This window comes from Chrysemys picta, chromosome 1, assembly GCF_011386835.1.
Source record: "Chrysemys picta bellii isolate R12L10 chromosome 1, ASM1138683v2, whole genome shotgun sequence".
Taxonomy (NCBI): Eukaryota; Metazoa; Chordata; order Testudines; family Emydidae; genus Chrysemys; species Chrysemys picta.
This window is the reverse complement of record NC_088791.1, coordinates 19,287,715-19,309,847: the sequence shown is the minus strand read 5'-3', so window position 1 is coordinate 19,309,847 and position 22,133 is coordinate 19,287,715. Positions and strand designations below refer to the sequence as shown.

Below are 22,133 nucleotides of genomic sequence, written 5' to 3'. Positions count from 1 at the left end.
CCTAACATGAGAAAGGCTAAGGCATAAAATAGTTACACCTAGCAAGGGATATAAGACAATACGAAGATATTCTATAAATACATTAGGAGTAAGAGAAAGATGAAGAAAAGTGTGTGTCCTCTTCTTAGCAGGAAAGGAGAATTAATTATGGACAACATCAAGAATGCTGAGGTGTTTCATATCTATTTTGCCTCATCCTTCACTAAAAAGTTAAATTGTACCAGCCAAATTAGGGGAAGAACAGGCTAAAGAATATTTAGATAACTTAGATGTATTCAAGTCAGCGGGGCCTGATGAGGAAAATAGAAAGCAGCATAAATTCTGGCAAGCCAAGTATAATTAGGCAGGCCAAACAAGAATTTGAAGAACAATTAGCAAACGACAAAAACTAACAATGTTCTTAAGTACCATAGAAGCAGGAAGCCCGTGAAACAAACAGTGGGACCATTGGACAATCAAGGTACTCAAGGAGCATTCAAGGAAGACAAGGTCATTGTGGATAAGCTAAATGAATTATTTGCATCAGTCCTCACTGTAGAGGATGTGAGGGAGAGTTCCACACCTGAGCCATTCTTTTCAAATGGCAAATTTGAGGAACTGTCCCAGATTAAGGTGTTGATAGAGGAGGTTTTGGAACACATTGATAAATTAAACAGTAATAAATCACCAGGACCAGATGGAATTCACCCAAGATTTCTGAAGGAACTCAAATATGAAATTGCATAACTATTAACTCTGGAATGTAAACTATCACTTAAACAATCAGTTTGTATGCACCTGAAGGATAATAGACTTATAAGGAATAGCCTGCATGGATTTGTCAAGAACAAATCAAGCCAAACCTATTTAATTTCCTTCTTTGACAGGATTAGTGGCATATTGGATAATGGAGAAGCTGTATACCGGACATAACTTGGTTTTTAAAAGACTTTTGACACAGTCCCACATGACATTCTCATAAGCAAACTAGGAAATATGGTTTAGAAGAAATTACTATAAGATAGGTGCACAACTGGTTGAAAATCTGTACTCAAGGAGTATTTATCAATGTCTCACTGTCATACTGTGAGGGTGTATCTAATGAGGTGCTGAAGGTGTCAGTCCTGGGTCCAGTACTCTTCAATATTTTCATTAAAAACTTGGATAATAAAGTGGAGAGAATGCTTATAAAATTTGTGGATGACACCATGCTCGGAGGGGTTGCTCGCACTTTGGAGGACAGGATTAGAATTCAAAACAACCTTAATGAATTGGAGAACTGGTCTGAAATCAACAAGATGAAATTAAATAAAGACAAGTGCAAAGCACTATGCTTAGGAAGGAAAATTCAAATGCACAGCTATAAAATAGGCAGTAACACTGTTGTTAACGATCTGGAACTATAGTGGATCACAAACTGGATGTGCCAACAATGTGATGTAGTTGCAAAAAAGTCCAATGTCATTCTGTGTATTAACAGTAATGTCATATGTAAGACACGGGAGGAAATTGTCCTGCTCTACACAGCACTGGTCAGGCCTCAGCTGGAGTACTGTGTTCAGTTCTGGGCTTTAAGAAAGATGTGGACAAATTGGAGAGCGTCCAGAGGAGAGCAACAAAAATTATAAAAAGTTTAGAAAACCTGACCTATTTAAAAAGCTGGCCCTGTTTAGTTTTGAGGAAAAAAGACTGAGGGGTGACATGATAACAGTCTTCATATATGTTAAGGGCTATTATAAAAAAAGATGGTGATAAATTGTTCTCTATGTCCACTAAAGATAAGACAAGAAATAATTGTCTTAATTTGCAGCCAGGAAGATTTACGTTACATATTATGAAAACTTTCATATTATAAGGCTAGTTAAGCACTGGAATAGGGTTCCAAGGGAGGTTGTGGAATTCCTGTCATTTTTAAACAACAAGGAGTCTGGTGGCACCTTAAAGACTAACAGATTTATTTGGGCATAAGCTTTCGTGAGTAAAAACCTCACTTCTTCGGATGCATCCGAAGAAGTGAGGTTTTTACTCACGAAAGCTTATGCCCAAATAAATCTGTTAGTCTTTAAGGTGCCACCAGACTCCTTGTTGTTTTTGTAGATACAGACTAACACGGCTACCCCCTTATACTTGTCATTTTTAAGAACAGGTTGGACAAACACCTATCAGGGATAGTCTAGGTATACTTGCTCCTGCCTCAGCACATGGGGACTGGACTTGATGACCTCTCAATGTCCCTTCCAGCCCTACATGTCTATGATTCTGCAAGTGTATGGACTCACAACAGTATGCCCTGTTCAGCAGGTTGACGACTATGGTCTGCACTAGCTAAAGTTTACAGGTAGACTTCAAGGATACCTGTGAGTAAAGCACATTAGAGTACTGGAGCCTGGTGACAAAGGCATGATTGGTGTGAGCTCCACGTTAGGGAGAAAGGACCACAGCCTCCTGGTAAAGGGCCCGGCAGACCATAGCTGCTGTAGACCTCATCATTAAAAAAAGTCAATTTTCCATCTTAAGTATGTGAAAAAGCAGATATTTCAGATATCATTGCAAAGAGATGTTGGCAAATTCTGGCTTTTTTATTGACACCCTCATTACTGCAAAATTGAAGAACAGCAATGGATTGCATTGGGTTGGAAGACTGAGAATTATTTTGCAGGGCATATACCTACACTGTATACTGAGGGTATCTCCTCCACCCATTCCTCTAACTGCTTCCCATACCTAATAACCATCATTTCCTTCTTAGTCACATTTTGTCACAAACCGTTCAAACCAGACTGAGAAGGACCAAGGAAATCTATGGAATCTGAGCGTAGGTGGAATTGCTCCAATGCCACCTTCTCAATAACTTTTCTTCAAAAAGGGAGATTCATGGCCGTAAAGCAAATGCTGAGATATTGCCATCCAAATAGTATGAGTTTAAGTAGAACTTGCTTACCTGTTGCTGGCAGCTTGTCCTAGTCAAGTGAAGAGGCAACTCAGTCACAATGAGCCCAAAATTTCTATGTTTACCTTAACCGACCATGAAGTGACATGGGTCAATTTCACAGGTGGTTGGTTACAACTCCCTAAGCACATCCAAAACCACTGGAACTAAAAGTAGACAAAAACCAACCAGAAGAGATGACACATTCCTTCCCTTCTGCTCGAACACGCTTCCTACAGAAGTCATTAGACTGGCTCAGATCTGACTGAATGTATCTGCTAGTTAAGTTGACAGTTCCTCATGAAGAGAAACATTCCACTCAGTTAACCAAGCTAAGAGAGCCTTGATTTATCAGTCTGCTGACAACTCAGAACAGTCCAGCTGGTTTGGATTTTGTAAGATGTCAGGGGACTCTGTGGAGCGACTCAGTAAAAAGAAGCTTAAGAACGTGGCAGAAAGGGGGATGATTACTTCAAAAATGGTTTAAGATTAGTTAAAGATGGAAGAGGTGTCTAAACCCAAGTCCATCACACTGTGTGCACTTACTACAGAATACTGTCCTCAAAAACAAAGGGCATATGAAGTTGATACATAAGCTACAACAGAGCCAATTCGGGGGTACAAACTCTTGCAAGCATGTAACATGTTTTCAAGAGGGCGTCAGGGGACGGCAGCCGCATATTTATCTGTTGTGTCAAATACAGTAACATCATGACAACAGCTCAGCATAACTCTAACAATAAGGCAATAAATAAAATAGTAATACCTTGAAAATCATTATGCGAATTACAGTTGCATCTGCACTGTTTCCAAAAACTGGCAGAATTCCTTCAAATAAACAAGTCACTGTGTTTTTTTTTTTTTTTTTTAATAAAGATTCCATGTCAGCAGTAATTTGAGGAAATCTGCAAATCGGTTGCTTTCATCAGAGGTGAAAGAGCAGAAAACATATCTATCACATTGCCTTTTCTTGCTTGGAAAGCCAGAACAGGGAATCTCCAAAGAGTAAAGCAGTATAATTAAAAATGATCATTGCAAAACAAGACAGTCATAGTCTAGAGTATTTGCATGTAGATGTGTGTGCAACATACTAAGCCAATAAAATCATCATGTATTTTGTTTTGTAAAGTTCCTCCTCTATCTTGGTGGGTCCTGGGCTTATTGGGGGATTTTTTTGCCTCAGAGATTCACCATGTGGGTTGGGGAACAGCCCAGACAGGGCCGGCTCTAGGCACCAGCAAAACAAGCTGGTGCTTGGGGGCGACACATTTTTAGGGGCGGCATGGCCGGCACCAGAATGCCACCCCTAAAAATGTGCCCCGGCCTCCCTAGCTCACGTCCGCTGCTGCTGCCAGGGCGCGCGAAACAGCTGATTCGCGCACCGCTACTCGCCCTCCCTCCCAGGCTCTCAAACCCAGGAGGGAGGGGGGAGATCCCAAGCGGCCGTTTCGCGCGCTGCTGCTCCCCCTCCCTCCCAGGCTTGGGCGGGGGAGGGAGGGGGAGAAGCGGCGCCCGCGCCGCGGCCACTCGGGATCTCCCCCTCCCTGCCAGGCTCTCAAACCTGGGGGGGGGGGGGGGGGGAGACTCTGAGTGGCTGCAGCGTGGGCGCCGCTTCCCCCCCTCCCTCCCTCCCTCCCTCCTAAGCTTGAGAGCCTGGGGGGAGGAGGCAGGGCTGGGGATTTGGGGAAGGGGCGGAGTTGAGGCAGGGCCGGGGTAATTAAATAAGGAGGGGAGGGGGCCAAAATTGTTTTTGCTTTGGGCGGCAAAAATCCTAGAGCCGGCCCTGAGCCCAGAGACCTTCCCCTCTGGGAGAACCCACAGTCCAGGTCAATTGGGAGGTTTGGGGGGAACCCAGGCCCGCCCTCTACGCCGGGTTCCAGCCCAGGGCCCTGTGGACTGCAGCTGTCTATAGTGCCTCCTGTAACAGCTGCATGACAGGTACAACTCCCTGCACTACTTCCCCATGGCCTCCTTCAAACACCTTCCTTATTTTCACCACAGGACCTTCCTCCTGGTGTCTGATAACACTTGTGCTCCTCAGTCCTCCAGCAGCACACTCTCAGCTCCTTGCACCTCTTGCTCCCAACTCCTCACACTCTCACCACAAACTCAAGTGAGCTCCTTTTTCAAACCCAGGTGCCCTGATTAGCCTGCCTTAATTGATTCTAGCAGCTTCTTCTTAATTGGCTCCAGGTGTCCTAATTAGCCTGCCTGCCTTAACTGGTTCTAGCAGGTTCCTGATTACTCTAGTACAGACCCTGCTCTGATCACTCATGGAACAGAAAACTACTCATCCAGTGACCAGTATATTTGCCCTCTACCAGACTCCTGTACCCCACTGGTCTGGGTCCGTCACATTATATATAGGGTCAAATTCTTTCCTGGTGTAAATGAACACAACTCAGTGGAAGTGTGATCAATTTCACAGACAGAGAATTTGATCTTAAATAATATGTAAAATACAATCATAGGCCCCAATCCTGCAAATACACACAAGAGTAACTTTACTCATGAGTAGTCCCTACGATCTGTTTGTGTGTTTGCAAGGCTGAACCTTTAATATGTACTGTACAACACCATGACATGCAAAGCATTATGTAAGGGCCAGAATACATAATAGTATTATAATCTTCTGCATTGGAGATTTCAATTAACTTAATTCCCCTTACAAGAGAGGACATATACCCAATTTTTGTAGCGGTGATCTTGGTGGGCTAAAAGCAAACATCCTTTTATCCACTAACTGAAATTTAAAATAAGCACCTTCATGCTTTCTCCCATGCAGTTCCTCATGCTTCAAAAGAGCTCCCCTTAAATATTCACAAAACTAACACAATGTCCTCTCTCAAGTCCCTCCTTAAAATTCTCCTTTGCCCTTATGGCTACAAAAAACTTGGCAGGTAAGGAGCTGGTATGCTGGGACCCTTGCCTATCATTCTGGCCAATATTGTCTCGTTGTTTCCTTGTGCTCCCCTGTCAGTCTTTGTGTATCCATCTGTTGTCTCTTGTCTTGGGCTGTAAGTCCTTGTGGCAGGAGCCATCTTTTTGTTCTGGGCTCCTGGGCCATGATGGGCCCCTAGGCACAATGTTAATACAAGCAATAATAAAAGGGTTAAAAATAACTGTATAAAACCTTCTTCTGAAAATGCCATGCTGTCTCAGACGGCGCAATAATTGGCCTATTCACCATTTGAATAAACACCAAAGCTGTTGCACAAAACAAATGCCAGACAGGAAAATGTGCTTGTTTAAGAAAAAAATAAATAAAAAGGCTGAAAGAAGTATCAGCCACCACATGCTAGAGCAGGGGTTCTCAAACTGGGGGTCGGGACCCCTCAGGGGGTCACGAGGTTATTACTGGGGGTCGCGAGCTGTCAGCCTCCACCTCAAACCCCGCTTTGCCTCCAGCATTTATAATAGTGTTAAATATATAAAAAAGTGTTTTTAATTTATAAGGGGGGGGTCGCACTCAGAGGTTTGCTCTGTGAAAGGGGTCACCAGTACAAAAGTTTGAGAATCACTGTGCTAGAGTGTTTAACGATACTGTACCTTGGAGACCAATGATGCATCAGTGAAGTCAATGACAGTTTTGCCGCTGACAATGTCAGCAGGGCGCAGCCCCATCTGTATGAATACAAGTAAGAGGCCTGTGTAATACAATACTTCTGTGTTGATCTGCGAACTACCATGCATAATATTGTGTCTTACCCACAGCATGGGTGAGATGTGGAATGTGTTTTAAACCACTGCATACCTACAGCCTGATTCTGCTCCCATTGAAGTCAATCAGGCCGCTTCAAAGGCATGTTAGTTGTTCATAATACAGAGGTTCTTAAGTCATTTCTCGTGGGGTGCAGCACTGCAGACCTAAAATGTGTTCCAATGGCTCTGACCTGGAATTAGACCGATAAGCCAGTACTGTAAAACTCCAGTGTTTATTCATGTCAAGCAGGACATTCCAGATGAGTGTTACATCCTTTTTCAGGATGACCCCATACTTAGTTATAATTCACAAACAATCAGAATGGTATTACATGTGAATGGTGATAATACACTGCTGAATTCCTCCCACAACCTTTCTGGGTATGCTACCAAGGGAGTTCAATTATTTTGTCCGAAACTGGCTGATCTATGCTTTAGAAATGCATACAGTCAGATAGATTAGTCACTCTCTCCACCCCACTGCAATACATTCCTATCTATTCATTCTGATTTTCTCCCTTCATTCTTTCTCCAATGAATGGTTTCTCTATATCATGGTGAATTTTTCCCCACCTTTCTACCCAAAATAACAGAGATTTATGACTGTCTTCAACGTGGACCAATATCAGCATATTGCAAGACTGTAACCATTATGGGGGTCAGAAAGTCTGTTTTTGTTGTTATTCTAACTCAGTGGTTCTCAAAGGTCATGCACCACGCCCTCTTCTGACAACAAAAATTACTACACGACCCCAGGAGGGGTGACCGAAGCCTGAACCTGCCCAAGCCCCGCCACCCAGGGCGGAAGGGCCAAAACCAAAGCTCAAGCCCTGCCACCCTGAGGGGAGAGGGGGCAAAAACCAAGCGCTTCAGCCCCAGGTAGGTGGCCTGTAACCTAAGCCTCGCCACTCAGGGCTGAAACCCTTGGGTTTCAGCTTCTACCCCAGGTAGTGGGGCTCACGCTTCGGCTTTCACCCTGGGGAATGAGGGTCAAGCTTTGGCTTTGGGTATGGGCCTCAGACTTCTGCCCCAGCAAGTCTAACACCAGCCCTGGTGACCCCATTCAAATGGGGTTGTCACCCATTTTGGGGTCCACACCCACAGCTTGAGAACCCCTGTTGTAACTGAATAAGCTCTGGGGACTGGAACCTCAACTGGTATAAATCATGTTAGATCCATTGGTTTCAATGGCATTACACCAACTGAAGCCAAGAGAGGATCTGGCCCTAGAGAATTAGTGTATTTAAGAACACAAATATCACAAATTCAGAATTACTTACCTTGCCTGTAATTCTGAGTTATCTTAATATGGCTGGCTACCTCACTTTGGACAGAAATAATAATTCATGGCCATGTTGGTCCAATCCAGTTGAATGGAAACAGAATTCCTTTTTACAGTAATAAATAAATCCTAAGGTTTCTATCTGCTAACATGTTATCTGATCTGACTACGCTCTCCCCAGGCAAACACTTCCAAGTACAACCAGATACAAAAACAGATCAAATTGCCACAATCTGGACCTGAAGAAACAAAAATATAACTATTGTGTATGTAACTCCCCTCCTCAGAGGTCACCTGCTGACCACCTATTATTTGAGCATGGTCAAATATTGTCAAATATTCCACTACAAATGCCCTGATGTAGGCTGTGGCGTACCATTTTGATTCCACCTGTTACCAAGCCTATTTAAATGTCTTGATCACTCACTTTAATATATGCTAATGCCGCCTGTTGGGGAAAAGATGAACTAACTGAAAGCTGAGCATCTTGGTTGGCTGGAATATTCTAGAACAATGTATGTATGTGGTATATATGTATTTGTATGCCAGACCATCAGTGTGCATGGTGGTTTACAAGGCACATTAACTAGTTAAAAGGCACGGTCCTTGCCCTGAGGAGCTTACAAGGCAAACATACAGACATTAACTCAGAAGGGAGTGGGGTCAGGAAAGGGGGGGCTCATAGTCATTAAACCTCCTCCCCCAACACAAAGAGAAAAGATGCACAGCCATTGAACAGCTTGAAGAATTAGCATGCTGCCTACGTAACATAAGTGCATGTAAAAATGTTACTGTTTTTTTTCTTTTCTTTTGTAACTGTTCCATCTTAAATGACGTTCATAGTTGAATGCTAACTTCACATTGCTAATTAAAATAACTCAGTTATGTAACTTGTCTTTTGGTAGTCAGGCATAAGTATCTAAGGCTAAGCCTATTGGAAACAAGTCAAATGCCCAATCGTACCTAATTCTTCCTCTTAGCTAAGCACATTCTCTTTTTGTGTGCTAGGTGTTAAAGAAGGATCTAAATAGAACCATGTCTTCTCAAATGTTACAACACAACTGCCTACTATGAAGTTTCTTGCCTCTTCTTCTGAAGCAACTAGTATTGGCCACTGCCAGTGACAGGACATAGGATTAGATGGATAGAACGGTGCAGACCAGATGCAGGAGGATCATCCGTAAATACTGTACAGGGATTTTTATTATAGAGAGAAAAGTGGGCTGAAATCAAGAAGTCAGAGCTGGCAGGCAGCCTACATCCCTGATGGCTTTCTCCAAGGGAACTAGGGTCAATAGCTAGGACTAGAAATGTAAGGGAAACTCTCCACTTTTCTCTTCCTTTCTAAAAAATAAGTTTCTAGCCATTTCCTTTGCAAAGATACCCTTGAAAAAGTAACCAAAGCAAAACCACCCTTTAGAACTGAAAGCCTATTACTAATTTTTCCTAAGATCACAGGTTATTCAAAGTCCCCTCACAGCCTTTGGGTTCCAGATAAAAACAGATCTTAGCCACTGATTTTTGGGAAGACCCTGGATCAGTTCACAGCTATAGGGTGCAGTGATATTTTTCCTGATGTTCATCTGAACATTCCAGCTTTACTCTCATTATTCAGAGTATTTGCTCCCTATGGGGCTCTGCATGTAGCTTCCACTAGCTAAGCCCACAGAGAGGAAGCAAATAGGAATAGACATTGTGAGAGAGTCTCCATGAGCGTTTTGAATAATGTTCCCAAATTGTTAAATGCTAGTGAAACACTGAACTTGATATCATTGTTATTGTTTTATCATTCTTTTCAAATCAGAACTTCATGCTTTCATCCTCCATGAACTAGTTCTCTAAACTTAAGATATACACAATGGTCTAACAGAAGGGCATTAGAAAAATGTTAAAGTAAACATAATAAATAAAATAATAATGAATTGGGCTTACATCTGTTTGTGATTATTATTTATGAATGCCGTTTGGGGGAAACTATATAGAATCCTTATAACACACATCAATTTAACTGCTTTAACTTTGGCCCAAAATTCAAGGTACTGTTACGTTTATCCAACAAGGATCCTCTTATTTGAGGCTCAGTGTCAAGTAAGACTAAGCTTTCAAAAGAGGCTGACTGAAGCTATCACACAAGAGGATCAGAGGCATACTTCTGCCACAAGAGAAAGCACTTTGAACTGCAATGTGCAATTCTGTCAGCAGCTCGTCACTCAGTGGATTATAGCATCAGACGCAGCCACAGATTCCCCTTTCAGATAAACACTTTGTCACAATCCTGACCTTGCCAGATAAGGCCCATTTAGCAGAGTTCAAGTCTGCACCATGTAAGACCCGAAGAAGTTATGATTCACCGCTTCTCATTCTCATCAGAGAGCTCTATTCATTACCAGCCACAGTTATTTACTCTGCGATTGTTCAAACTTTACTGGAGGTGGAGGAAGTACACAAAAAACAAAGATGCACACGCTAAACTTAAAAGGTTCAGCAAATAGCCCTATAACATAGGAGCAAATGGCTATTTCTGCGACCTCCGTATGGCCATAGTCCAAAAAGGGATGGAAAGTGACACTGGCAGGCCTATTCTGCTCCATCTAGCAAAGTGTTTCAAATCAAGAAAAACGGGCAATTCTGCATCAGACTAGGCTAATTTATGTGGAATTTTTGTCTCTTAAATGTTCCCTTTAATATTCAATCCAACCAAGAAATGAAATATTTGTAATCTTAAGGGTCTGACATAAGGCTACACAATTAAAAGGTAACTTGTGCTGAAGTTAAGTTCTTAAGGTTATTTCAAAAGTATTATTCTGTGTTGTTTAAATAAATGCCCTTCGTTTCCCCCCAGTGGTAGAACTATAATAAGGGCATACACCAAGTTCCTCACAAATAATAAGGACCAGATTTAGACACCTTTATTCACACTCAGTGCTACTGAGATTGGGGCCCTACTATGCCAGGTATCGTACAAACAGGTAATAAGAGTCAGTCCCTGCCCCCAAAAGCTTACAGCCTAAACAAAGGGTGGGAGAGACAACAGAGACACAAAGTGATGTGCACAGGCACTGGTAGACTCAGGAACAGAAATGAAGTCTCTTGAGGCCCAGTCTAGTGTCTATCTAATGAAACACATTGCCTCTCACAGAGTAGCTACAAGGTAAACAGTGAAACTGCTGATGAAGAGGTTACTCTTCAACATGCCTAAGGTTGGAGGAGGCAGGCCCACATGAAAGTGAAAGTAAAAACTGGAAAAGAAAGACAGAGCATGCAGGTGTGGGCTAAATTCACACCCCAGCTTGCTGCAAACTAACTGTTCATGTAGACAAGTCCTTCCTTAAACTGGTTTTAGAAAAGGTGATTCTTAGGCTAAAACCCCATCTGATTCTTACTGCCATATAATCCATTTATTTTCAAAGAACTGTTGACAGATCTTTAAACAAAGCAAAGCTGTCAGGTGCCACAATGAAAACAAATACTGTTCTGCAGACCCTTAATCAAACTGTGTTTCTAAACCAGAGGACTACCTACTTCTGTATATTCATTCTTGAGTCCTCATTCCACTATTTGATGTGGGCCCCGTTTTTAAAAAGCTCCATGTGTCAGACTAGAGAAGACAACATTCTTATAGGCTGTATCACTCCTTCGCTGCTCCAGCCACATCCTCAAGCTTATAACCCAATCCTGCTCCCACTTATTTAATGGCAAAGCTACCCTCAGTCCTCTGTTGCAGGTCCAGAGTGACACATGATGCCTGAGTCAGGGTGGTCTAATTCTTTTTTTAAAATACTGCCATCCCAGAGGTTAGTTTATTTTTTTATTTTTTTGTAATTTGCCATGGCTCATGAAGGAAAGGGTCTCATGGAAACTTTTATGGCAGAGAACAGGCTTTTTGCTATCTCTATGTTTGTTTTGTTTCAACTAACCATGAGAGTGGAGCTTCTGTAGCTTCATTTTTCTCCCCTACTCCAAAGTCCCTGCGGATGTTTCTCTTTAATTTCATGGTTTCACTCCTGCTCTGGGAAACCTTCTTCCTGGTGTGTGTGAGAGCGACCCTTCCTTAGAGGTTTTTAAGGTCAGGCTTGACAAAGCCCTGGCTGGGATAATTAGTTGGGGATTGGTCCTGCTTTGAGCTGGGGTTGGACTAGATGACCTCCTGAGGTCCCTTCCAACTCTGATATTCTATGATTCTATGACTCTATGATATGAATGGAGGGTAATCACTACTGCCTACTTCATTCTGCCCTTGCTAGCGTATTCTATTCTTCCAACTCTTCCTCAGAACAAAGAAAGGAACATCTTTTTCTTTCCCTTACTATAAAGGGTTGTTTTGGGGCTCTGGGGAAACTGAGGTCTCTGTCTTCTTAGGTCCAGCTAAAAGCTGTGATGGGGTACACAAACCCCACACTGGGACGGAAGGGGTTAAAAGACTATACTGGGTCCAGCTAGCCCTGGTCCTCCAACTCTGCAGGGCATGGTCCAAATGGAGACAGGGTTGAAAAGGGAGCGACCCAGCTCAGAACGGGGAGACTGGGTAGGAGTGCAGGAGTCAGAGACACTTCCCTGAGACACAAAGGACTGTATGCTGAGCCCGATTGGGGCTGGCAGTTTGGTTTCCCTTTTCTATTTTCTTTCTCCTTATCTGGGACTGGAAGCAGAGAGAGCAGAGTTAGGAAGCAACCCAGGGAAGGTAACACAAAAGGGTCCACAACCCTCCTCAGGGTTCTGTGCTGCTGACCCTCCTAGGGTCCTGCGTTGGAGCCCAGTGGAGTGGGTGGGCTGAGGCTCCACTACTATCCCCCACCAGCTGAGTGGCCGCTAACCACTAGCACCCCCAGCCCACCGAGGGGCCTACCACACAAGCTCTTTGGCCTATTGCATAACTGAGGCCATTTGTCCAGCTTCCTGCTTCTGGGGGATTTTGAAATCAGGAAATCCATGGCAAGACATGGGGCATGACTTTAGCAGGCCTAAGCATCTACAACTCCAGCTGAAGTCAATGGGAGCTCCTGGGGTTCAGGACCTCTGAAAATCAAGCCCTAGGACAACAATAGAGTTAAGACAGTGGAGCACAACTGACATCCAGAGAGGAGATGAGTATCTTCTTCTTACATATTAAAATCCTAGGTTGTTTGTTTGTTTTTTGAAAAAAACTATCCAGGCCAAGGCCATGTACAAGCCAGAGCAAAGGCAGGAGGAGAGTTACAGAGTCTCAGAAAAAAGAATGAAGAGTACTTGTGGCACCTTAGAGACTAACAAATTTGGGCATAAGCTTTTGTGGGCTAAAACCCACTTCATCGGATACAGAAAAAGCTTTCCTCTCTCCATCCTAGTCCAGGTGAAAAGAGATCAATCACTCATCCCCAATTTAGACACTTCCTGAAGCAGCTGCTATGGGCCCAGCTGGTGCTGGACTGTACAGGATCACACAGGTGCAGCAGTATGCAGCCAAAATAAGAGATTTTGTTTCCTGGATGCATGTTTTGTGTTTGAAGACCTGATTCTAACCTAACAGACGTGATCCAGCTCCCACTGAAGACAATGGAGAGACTCCGCTTATGTTCAAACACTCTTTTTTATTAATGTAATTTGTGATGTGAAATAAAAAGCACCCCGGAGGCTATTACATTTCATTTCAGCAGCAGCTCCCTGGAGGTTAGATAGCTTGGCGATGACTAGTGCAAGCTGAAATCCACATTGTGTGCTGTAGGTCAAAACTCTGCTAGAGACATCAACTTGCCGTTCTTAAATTAGAGTACTATAAGATCACTCTTCAGTAGCACTCCCCGTAGAATGGCTGGGAATGTCATTTCTACAACCCAACAGTTTGTGCCTACAATCTACAGTGCAAAAGTCACTCCCAAGCCTAGGTCTGCTGCTTAGGAGCAAACTGGGCTTCTACCTGAGCTATAACTGGCAATGCCTGCAATTTTGCTCTACAGATTATGGAGAGAAAGAGAAATATGCTGCAGATAAGCTATAACCATGGAAAAGCTGTTTGACTGAATGGTCTTCCTGGCAAGCATGGAGGTTAATGCACTGCTAGTTAAGAGCTTCTCCTAAATTCACTGGCTTGTAACAGTGGCAGCTCTGAGAGACCAATCAAAGGTGTTGGACTTAGTCTGTATGTGGGAAGATATCCAAGCCACTGCTTTCCATTCACCTTCTGGAATTCAACTGGAAGATAGCTCGCTCCTTGGGGAAGTGAAGGTGGAAAGAATTAAAGAAACACAAGTGACACACGAGGCTAGAGCTCTGCGAAAGCTCTAAATTCAAAGTGGTACAAGAATGTTGCTGCTAAACTAAGAATTTCCACAAAACCATGTGAACTTGCCAAGAGTACTTCATTCAATGCTAATGCAAAACACTGGCTGCATTTCACCAAATCATATGCATCTGCTGAAATATAAGCAGCAATTATCTACCAAAAGGAAAGACCTATAAGGGGGCAAGTCATCTAATCTCCGTGCCTTGGTTTCCTATCTGTAACGTGGGGATAATAATGCTTCCTTGCTCCCACCTAGGCCTGTTGTCTATTTAGAATGTAAACTTTTCAGAGCAGATTCTGTGTCTCACTCTGTGTACTGTATGTGCAACAGGGCCCTGATGTTGGACGGGGTCTCTAGGCACTATTGTAATACAAATGATCATCATCAGCATCATCTTTTCTGTTGTGCACTGCCCCTCCATGCCTCAGAATGTGTGTGCGTGTCACAGAGATAAATTGTATTATTTAATCTGACCCTACTGGAGTTGCATGAACAATCAATGCTATGTTTCAGAGTAGCAGCCGTGTTAGTCTGTATCCGCAAAAAGAAGAACAGGAGGACTTGTGGCACCTTAGAGACTAACAAATTTATTAGAGCATAAGCTTTCGTGGACTACAGCTCACTTCTTCGGATGCATATAGAATGGAACATATATTGAGGAGATATATAGATATTCTGTCTGTGTGTATATATATCTCCTCAATATATGTTCCATTCTATATGCATCCGAAGAAGTGGGCTGTAGTCCACGAAAGCTTATGCTCTAATAAATTTGTTAGTCTCTAAGGTGCCACAAATCAATGCTATGTAGATAAAGAGGAAGCTGCTGCAAAACTCCAGTGTAATAGCTGCACAGACGTGGCAAACGTTGTTCAGAGGTATTACTTCATTTTATATATTTATGAACTTTTAGCTCTTGGAAAAACCTCCAAAACAAACCCGACAAAGCCTGGTCATCATCATATAAGACACATTTGTCACTCACCTGTGCAGTAAATACAGATTGCTCACACACGCAGCATTCTTACATTGTCTTAGGTTTCTACCTCTAAGAGCTGGCAATTGCATGAACCAGATTGCTGACAACAGTGTAGTTTACTGTTAAAACAGAGCTTGGGCCTCAAGAACTATATGGATGTTACACTGATAATATATTGGGGCAGTGCCTTGAGGCCCCAAACAAGGATCAGGGCCCCATTGGGCTAGGCACTGTACACAGTAACAAGACTGTCGGTGCCCCTAAGATATTACAATTTAAAAATATGACAAAAGACTCCAGGTGGATAAAAATAAACAGTCAGTGGAGCAAAGGTGAGATGGTTATGAATGGTGTTATGAATAATGTAATAAGCAGCAGACACAGCACACCAGCTGCCTAGCTATATACAGTATATGCAATCTTGTGTTCCTATTACCATAATTCTTGTCTTCCCTTTGCCCTCTCCACCCGTCATGTTCTGTCCCTGCGCAGAGCCTGGTCTGAAAACACTTGGGCACATGAGTAGCTTTGCATTGACTTATTATTCATTATTTGTGTTACCGTAGTGCCTAGGAGACCTAGTCATTAACCAGGACCTCACTGTGCTAAAGAGAGTGTTTGCACAACTGGCCCTTGGATTGTAAACTCTCAGAGGTAGGACTGCCTTCTATGTTTATACAGCTCCAAGCACAATGGGGCCCTGATCCTAGTTTGGGCTTCAGGACACTACAAATAATGAAGCAGTATTCAAATTACTTTTACGCGACCACTTGGGGTATGTTATTTATGATTCTCTTCCTAACCAGCACTCTTGAAAATATATTTTCCACATCTGAATTCAATGCAGTATAGCATCTTTGTATTCTGACACTTCAGAGCTTAAAACTAATCTGATGGTGCATGTTTAATATCTCTCAGTAACAGTTAATAACACCAGCACAATACTTTGGAATTATACAGCATTAAAAACACATTGTACAAATATTCACAGAATGTTGGGGTATACACTGTGGATTTCGATGTTTTCTGCAATGCACTAGGACATACTAGAGTTGCTTTACAACAGCGATGCCAGACACTCCCCTCCAGATCCAGCCCACTTGACATATTTATGTGGCCGGCATCAGTCATTTTTGCAGAAACGAAGACACTGATTCTGCAACCTGTGCCATGCAAGCAGTGCCTCTAAGCCAGCACAGGGCACCACTGAGATCAATGAGGCTCCGTGAGAGTTGCAGGGATAATCCAGAGTGGAGCAATTTCTGGGACTGGTGCCTCAGCTTTAATTTAAAAATATATATATGTTCCAAGCCTTCATGGTTGTGAAGATAACCTTCAAACTGAGTGCACTCAGAGCAAACCAGAGCACTGTTGACTTCCTCAGTCTGCAGACAGCTTTGTCTACCCTGGAAAAATGAGTGGTGTTTTAATATATTTTAATTAACAGGTTTTTAAACATCACTTAGCACCTGGGGTGGACAACGACAATAAAGGGTTTTAAAATGTGTTAGCTGGGCATGGTTAACCCTACCTGAAACTTACACACCATCTTGGTCATCCCCTAGAAGGAAGGGAGCAAAACTGGTGAGAGAAGGCAGTGGCAGGAGAAGAACGCTAATGGAGAGGGGGAGGGGAAATCTCTCATTTTCATGGACTATCACTTGCCTTACAGTCAAGAGAAGGGACTAACAAATGTCTTGCTGCAGCAGTGGCAACTGAACCACGGAAAAATCATAGTCCAGGGAAATATTTTGTAAAGCACCGAATGTGTGTCACACATTTAGCCTCCAGCATTTATAAATGGTGTTAAATATATTAAAAAGTGTTTTTAATTTATAGGGGGAGGGTCGCACTCAGAGGCTTGCTATGAAAGGGGTCACCAGTACAAAAGTTTGAGAATCACTGAGCTATTGGTACACAGCAGGTTTCCGTACTGGGTCTTATCAGTAGTTTTCCTTCTTCTTAGAGTAATCATGCACTGCCCTCAGATGTCTGCCCCCAAGGTTCCCAGTGACTTCAGTAGGAGCCATACATGAGCATCCAAGGGGAGAATTTGATGCAAATAATGACAGATAAGCTGGAAACATTTTATAAATTAGGCTGTATTAGTCCCAGCTCAAATCCTATTACTGGGCTGCAGCCTGCACAGTTTACATATGGTGGTGGGGCAGGAAAAGCAAAGAACTGAGCTGTCCTTGAGACAAAATTATCACCTATGTGAAACAATGACAGGCTCGCACTATCAAGCTCTGTGAGAAATATGAACAAACATTGTATCTTTTGCGCTACACATTTGCTATTTTCCTTTACTGAGACAGAAGCCTTGATCTTAACCAAAAACAATTCCAGCCCTCCCTAGAACCATCACCAAAGCCAATCTGTATTTTGTTTTTCAAAAACTACATGCACTGCTCCATTTTTTTTAAATACTCAGCTGGAGTAAAGTGCATTTGTAAGCAAGGTGTTTTTTAAATAACTGTAAAAGGTTCTGCACATTTTAGATTCATCGTGTTTTAACCCTGAAGGGCCCAATAGATCATCTGGTCTGACCTTCAGTGTAAAATAGACCATAGAATTTCAATTTCACCCAGTTATCCCTGTATAGAGCCCAATAACTTGTGCTGGGTAAAGCATATTTTCCAGAAAGGCATCCACCCTTGCTTTCAAAACACCAAGGGATGGAGAATCCACCATCTTCCTTGGAAAAAGTGACTTGTCAAAGGACATGCAGCAGATTAATGTTTCCCAAGTCCCAGTCCAGTGACCTAACCACTGGCTCACATTGCCTGCCACCATTTTTTTTAATGAGAAAAAAAAAAACCTATATCAAAAAATGAGAGAGTTTCATTGAATGATCAGTCTTCAAAGCCAGAAAACAGCACTTGTCCAAGGCAATGCAAAGAACATAGGAGCTGACCTAGTAGATCAAACCAATGGTCATCTGAATCAGTATCAGAATAAGGTATTGCTGTGGGCCTAGGGCTCACTGCAGGATCATGGTCTAAATGCCTATATATAAACTGTCTCTGTAGCTGACATACATTAAATCCTCTATCCATTAATGCTCTTTTCTAGTCCCCTCTGCCTCCCCATGCACAAGCCCTCTCTCATTTAGACACACATACACAGCATGAAGGATGAATATAAAGAGAGAGAGAGAGAGCATAGGTCAAAAGGGTTTCTTCTACCATGCATCAGATGTGCCAATGAACATAATAGACAATGAGTATAATACGGTGCCCACTACAAGACTTTGTGGAATCCCTCGCTAGATATTACAAAAGGCCATAGTACTCCCTGCAGGCATTTAGAGTGAGGATGACAGTCCTACTCACACTTAGTGTCACTTGACTCCAGTTATGCTGCCTTCACATGCTGGTTCTCTGTGCTATTCGATAAAGAGGAATACACTCCTTCACATGGAGACTGATACATTTATTGTGTCTCCTTTGTATTGTGTGAATTCTAGAAGAGGAGACAAACAATTATAATGAACTGAATTTCATTTCCGAAATAGGTCCAAAATGCCCTTTTAAAATCTCTTTAGTAGGATTTATCTTAATGCTTTTACTTTTAAAAAAATCTGTTTTAATTACATGTACTGCAGCTTTTCTTCTTCTTAGCAGTAAAAAAGAAAGTATGATGCACTTGGATAAAGGCAATGATTTGGCCTCCTAGGACATGTCTGCGCTAGAAAAATTACTACCAATATTTCATCAGTGACCAACAGTAGTGAGTGAGAGCACCAGCGACAGCAATGTTGTAAATGCTAATGCAGACAGACAGGACTCAGGCACTTTTACCCCTGTCATGAAAGTCTGCCTAGAGCTGAGACTTGTCTGCGCCTGAGCTCTCTCAGTGCTAGCAGCTTAGCACTCATGTTGCAAGAGTGTTGAAATATGGGGACTAATTTGGATGCACCCTTAGGGATGCAGCTGGTGTTTTCAGTTTTCATCCGGACCATTATTTGGTGTTAACTGAATACAGCAAAAATGTGGCCGCTGATTTACTCATAACCACAAAGGAGAGCTGAATCGTAAAAACAGAGGGAGAGGGAAACTTAGAAGGGTTTGCAAGGGGAAAAGATCTATGTTTTACACTATGGCTTGAAACAAACTGGGGAACTGGTGCAGCAAAGAGGTGCAGGTGGGCTGTTCCAGAAGAAAAGGTCCTTGTGCCACAGTAGCTAGTATGCATGGAATAGCCCGAGACAATGAATCAGGGAGTGGAGGACAGAAGAGATTGTATGCCAAATGTGAGTTCACCAGTGATATCCAAGCAAATTAAGACAATTTTGATTAGTATGATTTTTCAGTCAGTTGTGTGAATACCATTTATACCATACATTTTGTAATAATAGTGGACAAGCTTTACCTCCTCATTCAACAAAGCATTTATTATAAGTGATCGTTATAGTGGAGCTACTGAACAGAGTAGGGCTTGAGACATTTTCCAGACACCTACTATCCAGGACACTAAGCCTACCAGCCACAGGGTCATTAAAGATGGGGAAATACCACCAGCATGTTCCAGGGTCAAGTTCTAATGACTAGGACACTGCTCATAACTTTCCCAAGCATCAGCCAAATGACACTCCCATCAACCTTGCCTGTTTCCCTGATGCCCACAGAATTCTGAATAGCAACAAGGAAATTGACCAGTGTCCTGTCAATTTAATTCTGCTGTTCTTGCTGCTGCTTAGGAATGCTAAGAGTTGCAGCAGAGACACAGAGCAGTGGGTCTGCAGACTCAGGAATACACCACCACAACAGTTTACATTTGGAAGGCTATCTGTCTTTGGATACATGCATACCAGATAACATTAGGAGACTTTAAAGTGGGATGATTTTAGAATGGAGGTTCATCTTTTTCCTCCATATCCTTAATTTTGCAGGTTTAAGCAGTCTCCTAACTATGATTTGCCTATTATGGATTCTGGCCTAGTGATGCAATCCTTCCACAATGTAGAACTCCAGTGGGAGATCATGTTCTGGCTATTATATTGGGCCCTACTTTTCTTTAATATAGATTTTTTTCTCACTGGGACAGCTTTATGAGATTATATATCTCCTTTTTTGTAGGTGTAACTACAGGACAGTAACCATGGTCATAACTCCAGCATAAATCAGTGTAGCATAAACAGCATACAGGACACTCAAGAGGCAGACAGAACTGAGCAGTCATAACTACAGGTCTTTTTACAATGACAAGGCATCTAGAAAAGAAGAATCAAAAGTCCCTTAAACCCAAACAATGATAGTGCCTGATTTAAAAGAACAGGTGCTGTAACCCCCCTTCCCTACTCCCAGTGGTTTGGGACTGAAATTCCAAACGCTTCCCACAATCAATTCTGCCCTTGAGACCCTTTAACACTTTGTGTTTGTATTGGAAAAAAAAATAATACCTAAAGTTTAAAAGAAACAGCTACAATTTTATCAGGATTGAGCATCCTTCATATCTGATATCCATGTATAATCTAAGACCCTGGACAAAATAGCCTATGCTGATTCTTTCAATGACACCATGCCTATTTCAAAATCATTTACCCAAAGTGTATTCACACTATACACTGAAATTGAAAATCTGAAATTTCTCATGAACCCTTTAATTAAAGTAGTTGGTGTTACTGGACACTTCTCCAGATACAGGGCCAGACACTCAGCTGGTATAAATCAGTGTAACTCCATTTACTTTACTGACACTACTCTGATTTATACCAGCTGAGGATCCAGCTTGTGAAGTCCTGATTTTTTTGCAAACATGGCCATGAGATTACTCTATGATTGCAACAATCTTACCTATTCCCTATCTACAAGCTTGGGCATGTCCTCAAAAGGGGATTTTGTTTTCCTAACAGGAATCACATTTATACACCTCAGCTCTTGCAAAACTGGACTTCCCACACAAGTATGTGTTGTTGGGATTTGTTTTTTAGTTATTACCTTGATCGTTATTAAAATACCTCCCACCACTTGAATGGAGTGCCACACAGGTTTCTTTTGTTAAGATATAACTGTGAGATAAACTGCAGAATTTCAAGACCTGCTGATACCTATAGGGAAACTTTGAGAAATACTCATTTTACAATTAATTCCTAATATACATTATTTTAGAGAGGTGTGTGGGCGTGGAGCTGGGGGGGGCGGAATTCTTCAGTGATTTTGTTTTGTTTTTGCATTTGAAGGTTTATTCCTGACCAATTGAGCTTTCCCTGCTATTTCTTGCCTAATGAATCTTTGTGCTGAAATAGCTCCTTCCAATTGAAGATAACACAAATCTTTACCAATATTAATGAACTAATCCTCGTACGCCCTCTGAGACACATATAGTAAATATTGTTATGCCTATTTTTAGATGAAGAACCGAGGCACAGAAACGCATGTTTTTCCCTACACAGGAAGTCCTGATTTTTTTGTGAACATGGCCATGAGATTACTCTATGATTGCAACAATCTTACCTATTCCCTATCTACAAGCTCGGGCATGTCCTCAAAAGGGGATTTTGAACACAAACTTGTTTGTGTTCATGGAATTTTATAGCTTTTCTTTAGGGTTTCGCCCCAGTGGAAGTGGCAGGGGTTAGATCCTCCAAACCAAAATACCATCTAAGATTCATGTGTTTCTCTGTGTATCCATGGATTCCAGGATCATCCACATGGAGACCCTGTGTCTCTATACCAGCTCCCAGTCTCCTTGCAATATACCTCCTGATGATAAGATGTAGCCTCTGAAGCTGCATAGCCCAGAAAGTTCAGCCCTCAGAGGCTCCAGGCACTAGCAGACTAATTTAGTATTATTTATTTTAGATATTAGCTCTCATTTGACTGTTTTTAATTCTAGCTGCTAAGTGTTCAACATGCATCTTAACTACTGCAATATCCTCCTCTATGTCTTTGACATAGACAAATGCAACCTTGGTCTTCCCCCATGCCTCAGGTGACCATATTTTCCTAAACTGAAAATGGGACACCCAGCTGATGATCAGTGGGCAAGAGTGAATGG

The 22,133-nt window shown here is 42.3% G+C and overlaps 1 protein-coding gene across 11 annotated transcripts in view; it reads right to left on the bottom strand.

Annotated features, from left to right (window-relative positions):
- SEMA3D (semaphorin 3D) overlaps positions 1–22,133 on the bottom strand; it is a 195,190-nt gene that overhangs the window by 160,544 nt on the left and 12,513 nt on the right. The window contains exon 1 of one of the 11 annotated variants that reach the window (XM_065553607.1): positions 18,467–18,591. The exons of the other annotated variants lie outside the window; for them this stretch is intronic. The gene's annotated coding sequence lies outside the window, so the exon portion shown is untranslated. Of the gene's footprint in view, positions 1–18,466; positions 18,592–22,133 lie in introns of those variants that run through there. 11 annotated transcript variants of the gene reach the window in all.